Source organism: Leptidea sinapis, chromosome 45 (genome assembly GCF_905404315.1).
Source record: "Leptidea sinapis chromosome 45, ilLepSina1.1, whole genome shotgun sequence".
NCBI classification, from domain to species: Eukaryota; Metazoa; Arthropoda; class Insecta; order Lepidoptera; family Pieridae; genus Leptidea; species Leptidea sinapis.
This window is the reverse complement of record NC_066309.1, coordinates 6,991,560-7,012,775: the sequence shown is the minus strand read 5'-3', so window position 1 is coordinate 7,012,775 and position 21,216 is coordinate 6,991,560. Positions and strand designations below refer to the sequence as shown.

Here is a 21,216-nt window from a genome sequence, read left to right as displayed (position 1 = left end):
TAATAAATACCTTATGAAATTAAATGTACTTAGCTCAGTTTCTACTAGAAATTATTAATAAACTAAAAGGGAATCACACTGGCATGTATTCACTTAAATATTAACCGACAAGTTCCTTTACACATTCAATTTTTAATTAAAGTAATTTCATTTCATTCGAAGAGTAAAATTATACAAGATAAGGCACAGATTGCCCTGAAGTTAAATCTAGGCCTAATCACCGCGGATTGGCCTTAAGGATTACGAACGTTTCTTAGATGTTAATGACATTTTATTTCAGACCTTTCGAAATGTTAGTACTGATAATAATTAATCGACGGTTCAAATTGTTTTTGTCTCATATTTCTCAATGATGAAATTCGATGATGTAATTGAAGTTATTAGAACGATAAATTACATCCAAACCAAACAAAAGACAACATTATAAAATAATTTGAAATAGAAAACGATTTCATTTCGATTCAGTTACAGATAAAATATCCATTCAACATAAAAACAAAATAAAAACGGGTCCAATCCAAATCGGATCACGTAGGCAACTCAATATTATTCTTTTACCTATAATTTAACAAAAGCTGACTTTTATTACATTTGTTTTTCTTTGGGAGATGAACAAAACGTCTTAAATTCAAATCATCGTTAGGGATTACAAGTTTAAATCGTTTCAGTGTAGCTATATCTACATCGGACACTATCAATGTGTGCGAGATTATACGTGAGTGCGTCATTTACAAGCCGAAAAATCTTACTTTCTCGTTTACTCTTGTTGCCGTTTAGCGAAGTATATAGGTGTGAGTGTCCGTAGTACTTCGTAGCGTTAAGCTAGCTGCGTTTGTAGTAGTGCCCGATCTGGGATTCGGAGCTCCGTCAGTAGCAAGCCGGTCGTAGAGGCTTTACGACATATCTACGGCGTAGTAACCCTTTGGACAATAGAATCAAAGATCGTAGCATTGTTGTTCTCATTATATCTTACATCGGATAAGTCGTGTAACTTTTCGGAGTAGTAATATCATAATGTATTGATTATACATAAAACAATTAAGTTCGGGCCGATTAGTGAACAACCAACCGAGTAAGTTAATAAGGTGAATTATTCTAATAACTTAAAGTGACGATATAGTGAGTGTGATATGCCATTACAACTGAACAGTTCAACGCATACTGAATTTGGAATTGCTCACACTATGCTCAGAAGGTAAATTTATTTAACGAATTAACAATTACTTTATTATAATGTTATGTTACTTAAACGTAAAAATCATAAGCCTGAAACTATTATATTATGACATAAAAAGCTGCAAATATTTACTAGTATGCAGTGAGCTTTAAATAATCGATTTATATTATATGATGAAAATAATTTATAAATCTATAAAATACTTCAGCTTTTTTCAGGTAATAAAAAGCTGACATTTATAACTAACAATTTGATTTAAACCAAAGCCCCGAATTTAATCCGTTTCCAATAAAGAATAAACTGAATTTTTGAGGTTTTTTTTAAACCAGATACCTTGTCATACTTCTTTGTGGCTTCTTTGCCCAGGATGCGAGCTCGATGGATACCATAGCTATGGTTCTATCTGTCGTCAAACTTATAATTACTCGACTAGTTAAGACTTACCATAGTGTTTCTAAAAGGGATGGAAATTGTGAGGGCCGTTCAGAATTCGGCTTTTAATAATGAATCTTAAGCAGCACTGCAACGTAATAGGCAGGACGTTTCATTTTTCATCAGAAAAACAGATAAAGATCTTGATAGTCGTTTCATTTTTCTAAAAAAATCAATAATTTTTCTTATAATATATTTGGATTTTCTGTTATTATGGCTTAAATAAGAAAAGCTCTTACATAATATGAAAGTTAAAATTGTAAGATCATTATCATGTAAAAGTGCCTTAAGCGATCGATCAATTTGCTTCTTTGGCAACTCGAACACTCGTGATCTTTTATTTGCTACAATTTCTATAATTACAATTTGTATCACTTTGATTTAAATCAAAAATAACGATACAACGTACTGTTTAGACAAAATTAAAAAGCTATATAGGTGAAATTCATTGTCTTTATATTTCTTTGATCGGTGTTATAGATATTTAACACATATTTAAACTTTGAAGATTATTTTTATTTTGATAATTATTATAAAACAAACGAACAAACCTGATTTTCAATGTAACTCTATTTAACTTGGATTTTTAACCAAAAAATGGTAGTTTGAAACAAAAAAATTGGTATTTTTAATCTAAAAGTGTTTTTTTTTTTACTAAAAAAAAGTGGTTTGGTACCTTTAACCAAAAAATTTATCTTTTTAACCCAAAAAAGTTATCTTTTTAACCCAAAAAAGTTATCTTTTAAACAAAAAAAGTAGTCAGTTTTAGAAAAAAACAGACTTTTTTTAGCTTTCATCAAATAGCCCACTGCATGGACATTAGTTCAATCATTATTGTAAATATTCAGTTCATAAAATGTGTTGTACATACAAATCGTTTCTAATGAAGTATTTAATACGCAATAAGTCTGTCAGATATTTTGTACAAAGAAAGATTTATTTGTTTGATAGATGTACGCTTAATATAGCTTTGAAGGGTTCGTAGAGGGGACCATATTGAATTTAGCATAGATTTTGGCTTTCCTCGTCAAAGATTAGATTTTAATCTCTTTTGATAAAATGGATATCATCATGTTTTGAACTAGAAGAGGGTCTTTTTCTATCAGAACGCTGTTACGATTGTGAATGGAGTGTTATATGTGAGCACTTTTTGGATTATCTTTGAAGTTACTGAGTGTAGATATAAATGTTTTGTGTTACTGATGTAATAAAGCCAATTTTGAAATGCTTATCGAAAGTTTAAAGAAATTTAAAGTAAAGGAAAAGCATAAATGTTTATTATTTTTTATTCTTGAGTTGGATTAATATTTTTATGCTGTTTTTTATGAAAATAAGGGACGAGACGAGCAGGACGTTCACCTGATGGTAATTTAATTGATACACCCTGCCTATCACAATGCAGTACCGCACAGGATTCTTGAAAAACCTAAAAATTCTGAGCGGCAATACAATTTCACTCGTCACCTTGAGACATAAGATGTTAAGTCTCCTTTGCTCAGTAATTTCACTAGCTACGGCACCCTTCAGAATGAAACACAGTAATAATTACACAATACTGCTACACGCTAGAAAAAGGCACCGTTATAGTCCCATAATGTAGCCGGCATCCTGTGCAAAGGAGCCTCCCACTGGTATTTTTTTTCTATATAAGTTCTAATAACCAAAATGAAAAATAGAGTGATATTATATTTGAATTGGATTAATTAGAGCTGTATAACAAAAAATATATTTTATACAGTATTTTAAAGTATGTTTATTGCCTTTCTATGTCCCTCCTAAATTAATCAAATTATGTAAAAATTGCCCTCGAGCGACACATTCTTACCCAGTGCAGATGCCTTTGAGACATATTCACACATACATATTTTATACGTAAATACTTCTTACTTGATATAATAATGTGTTTGCAAAAGTTACGACCTTAATTTTTTTTTCCTTCTTGGATTTTATTTGATTCTTTAGTTACTGCTTACTTTTTGTGTTACCTATTGTTTAGAGACATATCCTTATAATAAAATATAATATAATCCTTATAAAGAAAAAAAGCTCGCTGAGTTTCTTGCGCCCATTCTTCTCAGGTCTGAGGCAGTCTCGAATTCTCACTCTATTGAATGGGTGGTAGTTTTTGAAGTTCAATCGAAGTGATTTTAAATCCTATTTTGAATATAAATATTTGATAATATTTGAATTTGAATAATAATTCATCAAAATGTTTTGAGTTCTCTTTAGTGTTAATTCCGCCAATATTTGTCTTTTAAACAATTCGACACGTGCTTCGCCTCTACACGAAGCATACTCAGGGCATGCTGACTCGCCAAAATCTGGCACGAGTTTCGTATTAACACCGTATCCAATCTCGGAACTAACACTAAAGAAAACTCAAAACATTTGGATAATTATGGATTTCCGCAAAGTAACGCCTACTTCAATGAATTCTCATAATAATTCATATAAAACTAAAAAAGTTCTTTAAGAGTTTAATAAATAATATTCCAAGACTTACTTATATTGTGCTATGATATTATAATTTACTGGTTTTATAACTGTTCGAAAACCAAAATTGGACAGGCAGCTTGCCAGTAGGGTGAAATCTCAGAAATAAACTGTAGACCGCTTCAGTGAAGTTAGGAAACAAGTTAAACTCAGCAAACGTAATATTTTGTCAAATGTTTCTGTTCTTAATTGAATTATCGTTTACTCTTTAAATACTGAGTTTGTTAAATTTATTTTCAATTTTAATACACCGAAACATAAATCTATAAAATGTATAACTTCTTCTTTTTTAATTATAGATATCAGCAGTTATAATAATTAAATATACTGTGAAAAATATAATTCAATACAGAAATTCAATGAATTTATTGAAATCGTGAATTTCTACCACATTTTTGCAAGAATAAGAAAAATTTATTTTCTACAATCTATACTATGTTTATGTTTCACGATATCTTAGAAACAGTTATTCCCAGTGAGTGTATGTGATATTCATGTTAGTTCACATCATATTTTAGTAAAAAATATTAAATTATGTTAAAATTTAACAATCACAAGCATATTATGTACAATTTACAGGTGGTAGAAGTGAAACCTTACAAAATGATGAAGAATTTTATTATAAAATGATGAAATATCTCTACAAACGTATAATCCGTACACCTACCAATACCATATTTATGTTCTCCTGGTGTCTATGTAATACGTCGTGCGCATGACGTCAGAATATATTAAGATATACTCGCGTCATACTTAAGATAATCTCTTCTACAACTATGATCGCCTGGTACCAAAACACTGTATAATACTTCCTATCGCATTTTCTCCCTTATTAAATCTTATGAATTTATGTGTCTGTCTCATTCTCGCGTCGGCTGAATCCTATATATTTACCTGTTTCTGTCTATAGTCTCACTTTTTCGTTTCATCGAGTTCCATATCACAACGATTCTAAAGAAGTTTCACTTCAAAACGGATCAGCCTAGCTATCCAACGCGGCTTCAATGCCAGTATTCTTCGCCGTAGTGATAGTTTTAATTTTATGTAATCCTAGTATTGTTGTATATATAATTTGAGGATTTATAGTGTTTGAATAAACTAACACATTAATTAAAAAATTTATGCTCAATATTATAAATAATAACATTTTATTAAATACTCCAATAACACATTAACCAATTTAAGACATTCAAATCAAGTCAATGGGTTTGAAAGTGTCACAATTGTGTCAAGTATTCATGAGTTTCTCTCTTTACCTGCGTAATAGAGTTTCAAATTTCAATTGAGGCCATTCATATTTACGAAGTCGTTGCGAATTCCAATAATGATCTTGAAACTCTCCAAAATTGATATCGAACTTCAGCGAACATTAATAAATTGAAACACATTTGAAAAGCGACGAAACCTCTTAATGAACGCCAACGCTCTAGCAAAATTAACGAACAGTAATCGAATATTGTGGTTCCTAGTTATTGTTTTATTATCTTTTATATTATTATCTCCAATTGTAATCAAATTCATTTATATTTTTACAGTAACAATAAGCATAGTATTAATTGTAGGTACATAATTTTACTACACCTGGATTTTAAAGAGTAAATTTAAGTATGTTGTCCGAGGGAAATTTATAAAATAATATTTGCTTTTTACTGAAAAACTTAAACAGGGTAATTTAACGCATTTTACGAAATCAGGTTATTTTTGGTATATTTCATATACTACTCAAAGCAAAGGTCTCAAAGGAGCGAAATGATTTTGGTGAAAAGTTTTTTTGTTTAAAATATAATGTGATGGAAAAGTTTCGGTAATATAAAACTAAAACTACTACAATATCAGACATTCATACTATACTTTTAGACAAGGTAACTTAATTTATGTATAAAATCAATTTACCACTTCGTCAAATAATAGATTGTACGTACAATTGGTGGATTTATTGTTGAAAAAATAAACAAATGCTGTTTATACCATATATAACCCACAGACAGAAACTTTTTTTTTTGCAATGCGACCTGGAAATAAAAATAATAGTTTTAAAATCAATTTTATATACACGGGCTATTTCTGCCGTGAAGCAGTAATGTGTGAGCATTACTGTGTTTCGGTCTGAAGGCCGCTGTTATGAAATTACTGGGCAAATAAGACTTAACATCAGTCTTATGTCTCAAGGTGACGAGCGCAGTTGTAGTGCCATTCAGAATTTTTGGGGTTTTTCAAGAATCCTGAGCGGCACTGCATTGTAATGGGGCGTATCAATTACCGTCAGCTGAACGTCCTGCTCGTCTCGTCCCTTATTTTCATAAAAAAAAATCTGAATATGTCTTCGTTTTTAGGGCAGTAACAATTTACACTACTGTAACGGTGTTTGATAATTGGACATATTGTATGTAGATTGGATTCGATAATGGCCTGCGTGCGTTGAGCCGCAACCAATGCTATTGCAGATACTCATATAATCCCCAATTAAACTCCTTTGTGTATCAATAACAGAAGTGAAATATGTGCGCATACATGTTGCTATGCACAATTTATTATCAAACACACATACATTATCATCAAATTTTGCCTGCTAAAAAAAGGGTTTGCCCTCATGTTTTTTATGGTTCATATTATTATAAGATTATGAAATTTGTAGAAGGTTAAATTAAATAATTACTACAATTCAGACAACCTTAAATAATAATAATATAATATTGACACACTCTTACACAAATTATCTTGCCCCAAACTAAGCATAGCCTGTCCTATGGATACAAAACAACGATGTATTTAATACAATATACTTACTTAAACATACATAAATACATTTAAACATCGATGACTCGGAAACCAACATTCATATTCATCATATAAATGATTGCACTTACCGGGATTCGAACCCAGGACCTCTATCTAGCACAGTAGGCAGGGAGGGGTCACTAACCATAGGGGTCGTCAATATATCAGATATTTTAATATTCTGAGGCGAACATGGCAACCAATTGTAGCACAGTCTAGATTGGCATTATCAGAAACTTACATTTATATTAATTAGTATAGAAGCTATTGTAAACAAGTCTATATTTTTAAAAATTTTCACCATTCTGTTTTTTACAATTTTCATGTCTAAAATATCCTTAAAACCGCCAACAGAATTTATCACCTAACATTTTGATACAACAAACCTACTATTTTTTTAATGAAAATAAGGGATGATACGAGCGAGATGTTGAGTTGATGGTAATTGATACGCCCTGCCCATTATAATGCAGTGCCGCTCAGGAATATTGGAAAACCCTAGAATTCTGAGCAGCACTACAATTGCACAATTGCCCAGTACTTTCCACTAGCTACGGTGCCCTTCAGACCGAAACACAGTAATATTTACACATTACTGCTTCACGGCAGAAATAGGCGCCGTTGGGGTACCGATAATCTAGCTGGCATCCTATGCAAAGGAGCCTCCCACTGGTGAACTACTCATGTTATCACAAACTAAAGAACTTAAATAGATCATTTGACAAGGGAGGACAACTCTTGCAATATCATACAAAATAGGCAACATTCACCAAATATAAATGTTACTGCTATAGATAATCATAATATAAAGCTCATAAATATTGTTCACCAGAATATACAAGGTATCTCAAGTAAGGAATTAGAAATTGAACTGTTTTTGAGCTGCTGTAATATAGATATATTATGTATTACAGAACATTGGCGTAAGAGTCATCAGCTCCAGTTTAGTTTTAGAGAACATAAAGTAGTCAGTTCGTTTTGTAGAAGTAGGGCAATACATGGAGGTTCCCTAATTATTATTAATAATAGATTAAAATGTAAAAATAGAAGAGATATTGTTAATCTCTCTATAGAACAACTAATTGAGATAGCTTGTATAGAACTAGAGCAATTTATTATTGTAAGTGTATACCGCCCCCCCACTGCATCATATGAACAATTCCAACATAGAATGGAGGAGGTACTATCAAAATTTAGCAAAACTAGCAAGTCAATTATAGTGTGTGGAGATTTTAATATAAACTTGCTTGAACCTTCGGCCAATTGTACTAGCCTTAAAAATTTATTTCAAAGTTTTAATTTGTTCAATGTATTTTGGGAACCTACTAGAATCACTTCTACAACAGCAACCTGTTTAGATAATATTTTTACAGATGTTACTATTACTAGTAAACTCATAATTAATAATCTTCAGTCCGACCATAGTGGGCAACTTATAAAAGTAAATACAAGATTGGACAATGTCAGACCAAAAAAGGTGACGATTATACCAGTTACGGGTAGCCGTCTTGAGAGGTTTAGAAATAATTTGGTAAATACGATACCATTTTTACACTGTGGTGAAACTGCTAATTTTCACTATAACTTAGTCTTCAATTCCTTCTGTGAGGAATTTGACAGGATTTTTACTCCAGTAACGGTGACAGTAAACAACAAACATAGTTTTAATGATTGGGCAACAATGGGTATCCACAAAAGTCGTAAACGCTTATATGACCTTTATTATGAGAAACATTACAATAATATTAAAGAATTTAAAATATATGTAAAAAAATACTCCAAGCTTTTTAAAATAGTTTGTCATGAAGCGAAAACACGTTTCATTGCAGATAAAATTAAAAACAGTAATAATAAAGTAAAAGCGACTTGGAGTGTAATTAACAATGAAACTGGTAGATCGAATTGCCGTAACACCTCTATCTGTTTAAATATTAATAATCGCGTTATAAATTCGGAAATAGAAATTGCAAATGAATTTGATAAATACTTCTCCGAAATCCCGATTGTCACGACCAAATACCTTAACTCTTCGCCAAAAGCAGCATATGATATGCTTTAATTACACGTACCAGTATCTTCTACTGACTTGAAATTTAAGTATGTTACAGGTAGCGATATAATAAAAATCTTCAAATTAATTAACCTAAAAAATACAAAAGACCTATGGGGCCATTCGACTAATATTGTTAAATACATACTTGACATTATAGCACCTGAATTAGCAATAATATTTAATGAATGCATAGATGAGGGTGTGTTCCCTGACCTCATGAAATACAGCAAAGTTATACCTTTGTTTAAATCGGGCAGTTCTTTTGACCCTGCTAATTTCAGACCTATTTCAGTGCTGCCTGTTTTTAGTAAAATTTTTGAAAAACTTTTGCTTCAACAGCTACAAATGCATTTTTGTAAATTAATGAACAAAAATCAGTTTGGTTTCACTAGGGGTTTATCAACAATTAATGCGGGTACTAGACTCATTGAGCACATCTTTGACGCCTGGGAAGAGTCACAGGATGCATTGGGCATTTTTTGTGATTTGTCAAAAGCATTTGACTGCGTCCACCATGAAACTTTACTCCTAAAACTAAAGCATTATGGAGTGAAAAATAGAGCCCTAAATCTGTTAAAATCATATTTAAGCGAAAGAGTTCAGATAGTCGATGTAAATGGCAAACGGTCTTCGGGTAAACCTGTGGGAATAGGTGTTCCACAGGGTTCTATTCTCGGTCCTTTCTTGTTTCTTATATATATTAACGATCTACCGTTTGTGGTAGATGATAGCCATGAGATTGTATTGTTTGCTGATGATACTTCACTTATTTTTAAAGTGAAGCGACGTGCGGATATTGATGACGAGGTAAGCAATGCACTCTCAAAGATAGTGCGTTGGTTTGAGACGAATAATCTGCACTTAAACAGTAAAAAAACAAAGTGTTTACGGTTCATTAGACCAAACACAGCGGAGGTACAAACCAACGTACTTATAAATGACCAGAGATTGGAACTTGTGGACACTACGGTCTTCCTGGGTATCACGTTAGATAAAAAGCTTCAGTGGGGTCCACATATTACCCATCTAGCAGATAGACTCAGCTCTGCGGCATATGCAGTTAGAAAGATTAGAGAGTACACGAATGTTGCGACCGCTAGATTAGTGTACTTTAGTTATTTTCACAGCATCATGACGTACGGTATATTACTATGGGGTCATGCTGCTGACATTGATATAGTGTTTGCTCTGCAAAAGAGAGCTGTTCGTGCTATATATCAGCTTGGTTATAGACAGTCTCTCAAAGAAAAATTTAAAGAAATAAATATTATGACTGTTTATTGTCAGTACATTTATGAAAATTTAATATATGTTCACAAAAATCGTCACCTTTTTGCTCTTAATAGTGATTTTCATTATTATAACACTAGAAATAAGGGATTGCTTGTAACTAATTCTAGTAGGCTTCATAAGATACATAATAGCTTTAAGGGTAAATGTATACACTTCTACAATAAAGTCCCAGCCACTGTTCAGGCATTGTCTATAAATAAATTTAAATGTTTTATAAAAAAATGGCTCTGTCGTAAATCCTAATACTCCACTGCTGAATATCTAAATGATCGGACAGCCTGGGACTAGATTGTGATTATTTTATAGCAACTGTACAATATTGTATATTTTTATTGAAAAGAGCGCAAAAAAAAAGAATGCTGGGAGAGTTTCTTGCGCCGCTTCTTCTCTCTCAGAGCGCCATTTGTTTCCGAAGCGGTAGTAGTATCTAGTAGTATAAGAAATGACATCAAAAATAATTCTAAAGGAATCAATTTTGAGAAAATAAATGCCTTTATGCCTTTTAGATTATAAATAGCGATTAAAAATAATTCTAAAAATAATTCAGTTGAACTATTAATTACAAATAAGTTATAAATTTCAAATTATCCATTAAAAACTATAATTCGTCTTTCATGCTTTCAAATATGCCCCTTTGTTAAGTTCTATCATAAAATATCGTATCGCTTTTAAAAATAAACAGCGTCAGCTTACTGTATATTAACTGAAACCTGTGCTGAAACTGAACCGTCCTATTTGCAACGAGCTCTATTCTGGTTCGTCTACTTTGGCCTCGATTTGTTGTGCACTACACAATTTGGGAATTTCTCGATTGAGTTAAAATCTTTTTTTCATTATATTTTAAAGTGAACTCATTAATCTGATATTAATATGCTGATTTATAAATGATTAGTTGATAAACATCGCGGCTCACTGTTGTTCTGCGACGTGGGCATCGGATAGGCTCTACACTTACGACCAGGCAATCGTTGGAAGTCCCAAAGGCGTCTTTTTTTTATGAAAATAAGGGACGAGACGAGCAGGACGGTCAGCTGATGGTAATTGATGCATCCTGCTCATTACAATGCAGTGCCGCTCAGGATTCTTGAAAAACCCCAAAAATTCTGAGTTGCACTACAACTGCGCTCGTCACCTTGAGACATAAGACTGATGTTAAGTCTTATTTGCCCAGTAATTTCACTAGCTACGGCACCCTTCAGACCGAAACACATGCTTACACATTACTGCTTCACGGCAGAAATAGGCGCCGTTGTGGTACCCATAATCTAGCCGGCATCCTGTCCACTGGATGACTGTGTCTGGGACCTGGTACTGGGATGTGCAGTCACAGAAGATCCAATAAGGACGACATATGGCTCTCCACGATGCATCAACGTTTAGAGCTTGAATTTATTGTTTGTGTAAGTGTGCTTCGTGAACATGATGGTCGTGATTACTGTCATAATTAGTAATCGTATCTAATAGAAACTACTTATTATAGGTGTACCTGTGATACCACAGAACTAGAAAATAATACAACTGAAACTTTAAAAGACGATACAATATACAATAATACGCAAGAAGCAGGGGTGTTTAATGTACAATCGGCCATAAACACTATCTCTGATTGGATAAGAATGTGGCGTATCTCATCGCGTATATCTTATTACCCGGGCTTCATTAAGCCAAGTATTACTACGAACCTAGAGCCAAGAATCTTGGCATGACATAGGACTCAATGCTTTCCTGGAAAGGTCATCACGAGAGGAGATTGAATTACGTTACAAAGATATGTACTGGTTGCGTGAAAAGAGAGAGTAGATGAGTGATTTACATCTAAAAAAAATTACGTCTTACATTTTATTAAAATCGGTATTAGAGGTAAAATTTTATACTGCTTTTTGATACATCAAGTCACGGAAATGACACTTATGAATGTCAAAAAATTATTTTTCATCATTGAATTTACCGTTACTTAGTAAAGGGTTGAGCTAATGAGAAGAACTCGCAAGTAACTCGTTGCCACTGCTTTAAATCAACATTTATATTTTCATCGATTTACAAATCATTTCAATTACAATATATGTAAAGTGATGCAACAAACATACTCAAACGTCAAATAGTCAACGCCTTACACGAGTAAGTGAAAACAATAAATGTAAATGAATACAAAACAAAAGTTATTGAGTACAGTAGCTGCATCACCCACACACACCGTAAATAAATAAATGTATTTTGCGAGCAATTTATAAGCGATTTGATTACTTTAATACCTTCAAAGTTGAAATACCAGACATTAATTATATCTTTCGCGTGACCTTTCGATGTTAACGGCTTAAAAATTATTGCCATTTCATATTTGTTTCGTGACTATTTCGCAAAGAAAATCCAACTTAAATTTTTTCGTTTATACTCGGCAGGTAAAAGTACCCTCATGAATTTTTATACCGGATAGGGAATGTTTATGAGGGACTGTCAAATATGCCCCCAGAGCGAATATTCCTCGCAACGTAAAACAATTTGGACTTGTCTATCTTTACCTATATCACCTGTCTCACAAATATTTATCAGTTTTTATATAGAAAATAATATTTAACGTTTGTTTGAGATGTATTTGTTTAAAGAGTAAATATCCGGACCACGGAGCTTTGCTCGGATTTTTAAGAATGTACAAAACTTGAACAAAAAAAAATTTAGGACATCGATTCAAACCGGGGTCTTATGCTTTACGGATCACCCAATGTCCCATCTGAGCTATTATAGTCTTGAATATAGTAGCGAAATTTACCTTTGTATTCTAATGTAGCTGTTTCTCATTAAGACACGGATAAAACTACATTCTTTTAAATTGAAACCTAGCTAATTCGATTTTCCGCCGCGAAACAACCTGTATACTATTTAAATAAAACTGTTTAAAAGTATTAAATCCCCCTGGAAACGAAATCTGCAAAGGTCTTGAAACGTCGGGTTGACTAAAATAATAATAAAAATGTAACTTTTACGCAAAAATCTAATGTAAGTACAGTTACAATTACACGCGTTTTAATGCTTTAAAAGTGTTTTATTTAAATGTGTAACACTCGCGTTAATCTAAGGAAATACTACCTATATACTAAATTTTATTAAAATCGTTGGAGCCATTTCCGAGATTTAGATTATATATATAGAAGTTATAAAGTAGTTGCTGCCCGCGACGTCGTCCGCGTGGACGCTCTAGGTAATAATAATACACTGTATGCATCTATACATATATCTATACATAGCGTGGTATATATATAGGCTATAATTTATCTTGTTCCAACGTCTTTGATTTGAATTAAATTTATTCAGTAGATTTTGGGTTGGCGTAGATATACTCGTAATATACATAATTATACAGACAAAAAATAAACAAAACTTTTATAAAGTACTTTTTTGGATTCGATTTTGCTTATAGAATACATTGTTACGATTTAATTGTATTATGAAAAGTATATCATTATATTAATTTAAATTATATAAAATATTTTTATAAGTTGTTTTTTTGTAAGAAAGTTCCAAATTACTACAATTCTGGATTTAAAAATCGCCCGAAAAAGTTAATCAGGAATGCAAAGTAATGTTAACGTAATATAAAAATGGGAGTGATAGAGGTTGCCAACATAAGCGAAAATAAAAACTATTGAATAACAATTATAGATTGTTTGAATTTTTTTATTGTATTATGAAATACAAAAAAAATTATTGCTAGAAAAGTGTAAGAGCGGTTTCGCACTACGTCCGATCCGTAACCGTGAACACACGGTCTGAATTAGTCGTAGAACTATTTCTACGTTTGACGGAAAGAAATCAAATGACGGAAGCCGGATCTAGTGCGTAAACTACCATAGTAATAGTTCTACGATTACTTCGGACCGTGTTTTCACGGATACGGATCGGACTCTCATAGGACATAGAGCGAAAGCGCTCTAATGCTTCAGCGTATAGCAAATATAAAATAAACCTTAGCATTTTTATGACGAACACTGGTATCCGTCAGTAAATATCCCGATGCGCCTAAAGAGATTCATAATATAATATGAGATAGTGCCAAATGATACCTTTAATTATTTAAAAATATTAAATTTAATTATACATCCAATGTTAAAAATTAAAAAACTCAATAAATAAATAATATGTTATAATTTTAGCAAATTAATTGCAATGTTCTATGTTTTAGAAACTCGAAGTAATTTGATATCTTCTTACCACCTTAATTTTAAATAAATGTTACATAGTTTGTATATAAATAATAAGAACCCTGTATCATTTTCCGTTAATTTATTCAATGGGCAGGAAAAACAAAGAAAGGACACGTTAGATATTTATATTTTAAACAATTTTGCAATTAGTGTACAATTGGCACATCAATACGAAAATAATTTCCTAAAAGGTGTGTTATCATTCATCATGTTATATTTGATTTGGATCCTCAGCTAATAAATATAAGTATATTGTTAGGTAGTCAAAAACTCAATGAGTCACTCAGACGGATCATCCAGTTTCATGATAAAAAATCAATACCATGGACGCTATGAAGTCGTATTCAAACACAGCGGGCGTATTTTAAATTATAATGGGCTTTTATGTAGAGTCGCCCTCAAATCGTAGCGTTTGAAGACTGTTTTGATTACTATGGGGTTGGATTCATATATTCATCCCTAATAACACACGGTCAGTTTGAATGTGACTATTTTATACATGAAGCTTTATTTGATAATGACTTAAGTATAGTATACAACACTAAGTGTCGTACGAGATAAAATAAGACTTAGAGAAAACGACTTCTTTACAGGAATCGCTAACATTTTCGCCTTAATGAACGCAAAAATGCACAACTTTTATTTTCTTTAATTGACTGTTAACACAGCATTGATCTGACTCAAACGAAAGAGTTGATGGAAGAAATGAATAGGCATATGCGTGTATAATTTTTTTTCACGGAAGAGGAGCATATATCCCGTATATGCTCTATGGCCCATTCTCTCTTGTTACACCAGAGGAATCACAAATGTTATAAAAAATACAATACAATTTTTAAAATGTAGGTCTAAATTAGAAACTGATAACACACTGGTGTTTCACCGCGGTGATAGTCAACGGTTCAACTTATTGTGTCATCAACTCTTGTTGAACATCTGAAACATCATTAACAAACAAAAAAACACAAAACTAACTACGTTTATTTAGCCATCAATATCTTTTTGGGCGCTGTGCCTGAGAATGTCACTGTATAATCTAATTATAAAACAGGTAATAAACACTTTTTCCTCACTCAACTGTGAGAACTTACAACTGATTCTAGTTATGCGGGATGTTTTTTTACTAGATAAAGCGACAAGTAGCTTATCTGATGAAAACAGTAAAAACCCCGTACCAACCATGGACATAAGCAATACCACAGAGCTGCGTTGCCGGTCTATGAGATGGAAGTATGCCTTAGGCTCGATAGTCCTTAAGTCATATTGGTTCGAGATATAGTAGGTGACAGATGACTCCATACCGTGGCAATGCGTGGTAAAAAAATCTAGAAACCAGTGGTTGTGGAATGCCATCAACGAAGTGGAATTTTTCATTTCAACGATATTTCCAGTAGTAATGATATTGAGGTTAATTAATTATAATAAGAGTTAGGTTTGTAAAACAAGTTTTACAAACTGAACAATTATTATTCTGAACAATTCCTCACAGCACTCTCCGTGATGTATGAGGTTGAAGTTGCAGAAATCCCCATATCTCTACGTAAAGCCAGTGTATCAAGCCGATCGGAGATGAATTCACTGTAATGATTTGAGCCGCTGTTCGATGGATGCAGTGAAGTGAATAACTTTATAGATTTTGAAAATCCTGCAATATTTAGGAGTACTTAGAAGCTAGATCATACAGCTATAAGAGACTAGAGAAGTAATTATATTGTCGATCGTTGATTTCAAATTGATACAGCGATGCTGACAAATTTAGTTAGACAGGATTTTGATTAATTTTCAAAAAAGACTCACCACATAACATTGCTAATGAATTATAGTGCCCGTACTATACTAAACCATTCATTGTCTCCTCCCCTCTTACATTTAAATTTCACCGAATGTTCAATGTTCGTCACACTCTATTACTCCCTTGGGATGCATTTATTATAGTGACCAACTGTCAGCCCAACTTTTAATTGTATTGATAATGTCAGTAATATAATTTTGTGATTTATTTTAGGGCTACATGATTATATATATACTCGTACACGAAATTCCTTGTAACGTTACTTGGAATTTCGATCTTTTAATATTTATATAGCGATGACCTGTATAGCTGAGTGGTTAGCGATCCTACCTACTAAGCTAGAGGTCCGGAGTTTGAATCCCGGTAGGTGCAAACATTTATACGATGAATATGGATGTTTGTTTCCGAGTCACAGATGTTTATATGTGTTTATGTTTGTTTAAGTAAGTATATTGTAATAAATATATTGTTGTCTTGCAACAGGCTATATATGCCAAATTTGGGGCAAGATAATTTATGTAAAAAGTGTGTCAATATTATTGTTTTATAATTGTTACAGTAACATGTAAAAAAAAAGAATTTATTTGCTTTTCCGGTAAGCATAATTTTAAATTAAAATATCACCCGCAGTGTTCAAGTATGCTAATGGTATGTGATGGAAGATTAAGTCTCCACATCAAATAAAAGCAGTTTAATAGAGCTATTTCTTTCGGTTTGCTTTTAGAAAAAGAATAATATGGCAAAACAGTCTGATAGTGATACTCGAATTTATTTAAGACGTACACTTACTATTCAACATATTCTATGTAAAACTCAGATCAATAAATGAATTTGAGTGCTGATGTGACTCATTTCCTTACAGACGCATGCATACATTTCCTTTTCCTTAAACCTTATGAGACGTTCGCAAAGCTCTCATGCAGATGAGGCCTCTTAATATTGGAGTAAATTGGAGATTTTCTTGCTAATTTGATAGTAAATAACAAAAGTTAAGAGTAAAATAAGATGCACAAAAATATTTAATGGGACTCTCAACAAAAGAACAAAAAGCCCATCCAATTAAGTCTAAATCCTGAAGTTATTATCCAAAGGCTTGTTGTCGCGGTATCGTTAGTTGCATTAGTACTGGCCATTCAGAAGCCGAGCAATTATCTACGTGAAATAGAGCCGGTATTACGCAAAACTTACCTCGCGCCGGTTTTAACTGGATTATACTAACAGTAAGTAGTGTCCGTCTATTAGCTTAGCTAGAATAATACTCGAGCCTGTACTAATTGTAAGCAATGATACAAAATATAATATCGGGGTTTACATCAAATCTTTTATTTTATTTTATTTGCTGTGACCACCACTTTGTTAGCGGGAACATTAATCTATATATCGTGAAACACATTATACTATTCATCATTCATCATTATCATCATCATTTCAGCCGGAAGACGTCCAATACTGGATAAAGGTCATCCCCAAAGATTGCAATGACGATCAGTTCTGCGCTACCCTCATCCAACCTATTCCGGCGATCTTGACCAGACCGTCAGTCCATATGTGGGGGGATCTACCAACACTACGCCTTCCGGTACGTGATCGCCTTTCGAGGACTTTACTGCCCCAACGGCCATCTCTCACAATCGTTTCACAACTATTTGGGCTATTTCGGTGACTTTAGTTCTCCTACGGATCTCCTCATTTCTGATTCGATTTTGCAGGGAAACTCCGACCATAGCCCCCTCCATTGCCCTCTCAGCAACCATTAAGCCTAGTAGCTTCCTCATAAGGCTCATAGCGACCACGCCTGCGTTCCGTATGTCATCACTGGCAACACACATTGGTTAAAAACCTTCATCTTCAGACACTGTGGCTTACCGTACTTATACCAAAAAATAAATATTTTTATGATTAATAATTGTTCTATCGTTCAGTATGGATGGATGGAGATCTTACGTGGGGGATACACATAATAAATACTCTTTCGTATGAGATTAAAATAGTTTATTTCTAGTGATGTGATATTAAGTCGATATTAAGTCGCTTGTCTAAAGAAAATACAAATATATATTTGAATTATTATCATTTCCTTAATTTTATTTTTATCGCTGCCCACAGCAGAGATAGAGAAATACAATGTTGAAACACTCCGCACAGCGGTGAATACTACCAAGTGATAGTTTATGCTTCTCGCCGCAGTGGTCGTGTTAAAAGTACAATAGTGTAATTTAAGATTAAACTAAAATAGATATATTAATGTGTTAAATTTAAAAAAATACCTTTAAAAACCGACTTCAAAAACTGAAAAGTATCAAGTACCAAAAAAATTAATTTAATATACCTCTTGCAAACATAAAATATTATTATTTGTATGTGCTACCTATTGATAGGTTTTAAGTCGGTGCCAAACCTTAAACAAAATAAAACTTAATATTATAAATATCTTGCTTTCTGTAATTATGAAGGTTGTCTGGCTACGCGCGTCTGTCTGCTTGGGTTGTTTTGTTCTAGACGAAGCCATCCCGCTGAAAGTCACGCGTGTCAAGTGTAGGTACTTTACTTAGTAGGTACTCTACTTTTACATTTGGCTTGGCACATACAAATAATAGTACTTTATTAATATTAAAGGTATTAATATTAAAGGTATGAATAATAGGTATATTAAATTAAATTTTTAGTTATTTGATACTTTTCAGTTTTTGAAGACGGTTTTTTTAAACGTTATTTTTTTATGTTTTACTTTTTAGTGTCAGTTAATAATAATAGTAGACAAAAAATTTCATATTAAAGGTTCATTAATGAAAACTACTGGGCCAAACTATACGAAATTTTTATGGGACTAATTGTCATCTATTCCGCATCGAACTAAAGAAGAATTACGAAATACATTATTACGGATCATAAAACACACAGTAATCAGTGAACATACATAAAAAAAATACCGATCGAATTGAGAACCTCCTCCTTTTTGATGTCGGTTTACAAGTTTTGTCCTTGGAGAGCAATCATGGAATGTGCTTCATCAACAATTTATTATCAAAATTTGTAAACGTATGAAGGATAGATAATTGTACAAACAATATCGCCAATAGTTCAGACTTAAATTGTATCCAGGATAAGTTTCTTTATAGCCTTAAGTGCAGCAAATTGATTGTATAAGCTGACGATCTTCTTGTAACAGTTTTTGAAGTGAAATCTTTTTTTTATGGAATAGGAGGTCAAACGAGCGTACGGGTCACCAGGTGTTAAGTGATCACCGCCGCCCACATTCTCTTGCAACACCAGAGGAATCACAAGAGCATTGCCGGCCTTTAAGGAAGGTGTACGCGCTTTTTTGAAGGTACCCATGTCAAGTACCCACACAAGGAAGCTCATTCCACAGCGTTGTAGTACGCGGAAGAAAGCTCCTTGAAAACTGCACTGTGGAGGACCGCCACACATCCAGATGGTGGGGATGATATCCTAACTTGTGGCGTGTCGTGCGAAGGTGGAATTCGGCGACAGGAATTCTTTATTGTGATTTAAAAATCGATGAAACAAAAAAGCGCGACATTAAAAATACACATAAATTTATAAGATTTAACATGGGAGAAAATGTGGTAGGAAGCATTATACAGTGTTTTGGTACCAGGTGATCATAGTTGAAGAAGAGATTGTCATATGTATGACGCGAGTATACCTTAATACATTCTGACGTCATGTATACGACGTATTACTACATAGACACCAGGAGAACATAAGTATGGTAGCGGTGATAGTAATGTCTTTCATAGCGGTTGAAATCATGTGTCATCCTAGCAACAAGTACCAGGTCTTCATATGCAGTTTAGAGGGTCATGCATAATGCAGGTTTCACTTCTGACATGTGTACTTTGTACGCAGGTTATTTTTTTGATGCTACTCTGTGATTATAAAAGTAGAATACAAATGTCTTTTCCCCATATTGAAACCGTGCGAAGTCAGAGCGGTATGCTAGTAAACTACAAAATCTTTACCAACTCCTTAATTATAACCCCCGTTTCGATCTATGGATAAATAGATTACTAATTGTCATTTGGGTATTTTCCTCCCTGAGCCAGTTCTTTATATTTCAGTTCCTTTGCTGTATTAAGTTCAATCAGTGAGGCAGCCATATTTCTATGAAATCTATTTATTTAATTATAACTTTTCCAGTCTTCCAACTTTTTACGGATGAAGCAATAATCTTCCATAAGATAAGATCATTTAAAGCTAATATCAAAACATTGTTTTACGACAAAATTATAAATATCGCAATATTTTGTACGATATAAATTGTAAAAATATAAATAAAGTAAATTCTAATATTATGTAGTTGGCTACTAGAGCAGCTGTAAATGACTGGAAAACTGAGTTAAAAGATTAAGTTATAAAGTTGTTTTACTTGGAAATTTTGTTTGATGTAGATGTTAGAAAATGTTTACGTTTTTCATTTTCGCTGAAGGTGCTCTAAAATGAAAGCAAACATTAAAACTTGTCAGGTTTCAGATCTAGATGGATTTAGTGAAAAGTACTTAAACGCAGCTAATATTCATGTTTGTTTCTTAATTTTTAATTTTGTATAGTGTAACTATCTCTAATCACAAATAAATCTATAAAACAACAAAATTGTGTTTTTCTATGATTGTGTTAGATTAAGGATTGTTCTCCACTGCGCTCCAACTAGATACTGTTTATCTAATAATTATAGCTTTGTTATTACGGCAACTTTATAGTGTAAAATTTTGTAACACATATACGTTGACCTGTATAGCCGAGTGATTAACAATCCTACCTACTAAGCTAGAGGTCCCGCGTTCGAATCCCTGTAGGTGGAAGCATTTATATGATGAATATGGATGTTAGTTACCGAGTCATCGATGTTTTATATATATTTATGTATGTTTAAGTAAGTTTATTGATATTAAATATATCGTTGTCTTACAACCCATAACACAGGCCTATATGTCTAATTTGAGGCAAGATAATTTGTGTAAAAAGTGTGTCAATACAC

At 32.8% G+C, this 21,216-nt stretch overlaps 1 protein-coding gene across 1 annotated transcript in view; it reads left to right on the top strand.

Moving 5' to 3' along the window:
- Positions 1–895: 895 nt before the first annotated feature.
- Positions 896–21,216, top strand: part of LOC126977373 (uncharacterized) — a 122,001-nt gene continuing 101,680 nt past the window's right edge. The window contains exon 1 of the mRNA XM_050826135.1: positions 896–1,195. The gene's annotated coding sequence lies outside the window, so the exon portion shown is untranslated. The remainder of the gene's footprint in view (positions 1,196–21,216) is intronic.